This window comes from Melanerpes formicivorus, unplaced genomic scaffold (genome assembly GCF_026170545.1).
Source record: "Melanerpes formicivorus ecotype bairdi unplaced genomic scaffold, bMelFor1.0.p_v2 SCAF_309, whole genome shotgun sequence".
NCBI classification, from domain to species: Eukaryota; Metazoa; Chordata; class Aves; order Piciformes; family Picidae; genus Melanerpes; species Melanerpes formicivorus.
Genome location: NW_027142661.1, coordinates 9574 through 12070, shown reverse-complemented (window position 1 = coordinate 12070; position 2497 = coordinate 9574). Strand labels below are relative to the sequence as shown.

General features: G+C 56.7%; 1 long non-coding RNA gene across 1 annotated transcript; it reads left to right on the top strand.

Moving 5' to 3' along the window:
- Window positions 1–442: 442 nt before the first annotated feature.
- On the top strand, window positions 443–1915 carry LOC137459010 (uncharacterized). Its single transcript, XR_010992051.1, has 2 exons — window positions 443–475; window positions 1125–1915. It is a non-coding gene; the product is annotated as an uncharacterized lncRNA (long non-coding RNA).
- The last annotated feature ends 582 nt before the right edge of the window (window positions 1916–2497 follow it).

Here is a 2497-nt window from a genome sequence, read left to right as displayed (position 1 = left end):
CTCTGGATGGCAACCATCCTGTCCTTTGGGCTTATCAACCACGCCACTCAGCTTGGTGCCATCTGCAGACTTGCTGTAGCATTGGTGAAGGGATTGAACAGCACTGGTGCCAGCACAGACCCTTGAGAGACACCACTTCTCACCTGTCTCCATCGGGACATCGAGCCGCTGACCAATACACTTTGGAAGAGATCGTCCAACCAATTCCTTAAATACTGGACAGTCCACCCAGCAAATCCATATCTCTCCAGTTTCAAGGTTTGGTGGTATGAAAAGGGAGAAGAACACTTGAGGTGAAAGAGGCAAGGGCTCAATCAGCAGCAGGGCCTCCACCAGCAGCAGCTCCGAGGTGTTCTGATGCTTCACGCACAAGGAATGTTTGTGGCCCTGCAGGCATCAGGGACACAGCATAAAAGCCTGAGCTGCTCCTGGCTCCGCATCCTCCTCTCTTGCCTCCCTTTCCACAAGGAACGAGGTAAGCCTGAGCCTGCTCCATGCCTGCCTGTGTGTGATGAGCTGCTGCCAAGGTGGCTGCTGAGGCTGATGCCTGGGCCAGCTTAGCTCGGCCCGTGTCTGCAAGTGTAGAAGGGCTGTCACCTCTCTCCCTTTTGGTGGTGGTGTCTGGGAAGATCTGGGAAGAGGGGGGTCCTTTTGGTCAGAAGGGGATCAATGTGCTCAGCTCAGGGAGCTCTGCCCACCAGAATCTATGCTTTAAGCAGGAAGCATGGCCTTGTGTGAGCTGTGGCGGTGTCCCTGCTCACTGCAGGGCAAGCTGACTTCTGAGGGTCCCTTGCAACCCAATGCAGTCTGTGGAACTGGGAATGTTCCCTGGCCAAATGGTGACTTCTGAGACAGCAGCCCCTGTGTGCTGGGAGCATTGTGTCAATCTTCAGCTGTGCTGTTGCTCTGGGCAATGCAGCAGGAGGTCCTGGTGGAATCGGCTGGCACTTGGGCACCTCTTTGCTCCTCGTGCTTCAGATGCAGCCTGCAGGCCAGGTGTGGCACCTGTTGCGTGTGCTGACAAGATCAGCTGCAGGCCCTGCCTGGATGTGGAGCTAGAAATGGAGGGGAATGGCAGCAAGGCGGTGTTGAGATCCACGGTTCCTCTGTGCTCTGTGTTTCAGCTTTGCCTCCCTCGCCGAGAGATGTCTTGCTTCAGACCCTGTCCTCCACACTCCTGTGGCAGCTGTGGCCCAACCCCGCTGGCAAGCAGCTGCAGTGAGCCCTGCATCGCCCGCTGTGCCGACTCCACGGTGGCCATCGAGGCTTCGCCGGTGGTGGTGACCCTGCCGGGCCCCATCCTCACCTCTTTCCCACAGAACACAGCCGTGGGCTCCTCTCTGTCAGCTGCTGTGGGCAGCTCGCTCAGCACCGGGGGGGTTCCCATCTCTTCTGGCAGCTCCTTTGGTCTGGGCGGCTCAGGGCTGTGCCTGCCTGTCCCCCGCTGCAATCTCAACTGCTGAAGCTGCCTCCTCATGCCCTTTGGAGGAGGGAGGAAGGAAGAGCAGGGCTGCACAGCCCCGGCATGGCCACAGCCTGCAGATGGGCTGGGTGTCCCCATGCCACCTGGAAGCAGGGGCCTGTGCTTATTCCTGTTCCTGGCTGCATGGCCAGCCTGGCTGTGCCTCCTCTGGCTCTGCTTTGCTCTGAGCTCCTGGAGAAAGGGCTCCTTCTCCTCTGCTTTGCTGAACCTGCTGCTGCTGCGGGGAGGCTGCTGGAGTTAGGGACTGCTCGGGGTGGGGCTGGGCTTGCCAGCAGGATGAGCAGAATGGAGAAAGGCAAGCTCTTAGTGTGGAGCCTGTCCTTGGGAAATGGGCCGTTCTCTGTGCCTCCCTGAAGCCTGCAGAAGTCTCTCTTGCTTTCTGTTCTGTGCCTCTGTGTTTGCTCCCTCCCATTAAAGACTTTGTGCGGCATAGCTGGAGACTCCTGGTGGTTTGTGTTCCTCCCCCCTCACTTGGGCAAGCCAGGAATGGCTTTATAAAGCATCACCCTCTGGGTACATGGCCAGCACTGTTGTGGGGGGCTTGGGCTTTACAACAATGGGACATTCTTTGCTGGCCATAACCCATTAGACAGGGATGGGATCCATCTGCCTAGCAGGGGCAAGAGGATCTTTGGCAAGCTGGTCAAATCACCTATTCAGACAGGTCACAGCACAAGTAATGCCACACACTGGAACCCTCTTTACTGTGTGGGCTTTGAAATCTAGGAAGCATTTATCCAGCAAGCGCAGTAGAATCTCCATCATTGGAGTTATCCAACATCTGACCAGAGAAGGCCCTGAACAACCTCCTCTCCTAAGGATCCTGCTTTGAGGCAGCGGTGGGTGTGTGATCTCAGGTCTGCTGTTGTGTAATTGTCTGAGGCACTGCCAGGTCTGCTCAGCCTCGAGTAGCCCTCAAGCAAAATGGAGCAGGGATCAGTGTTCAGGAAAGCTGCAGGGGTTTGGTGGTCACAAGGCATAGAAATAGTCTCTGTAGATAGTTTGTTGCTGCCC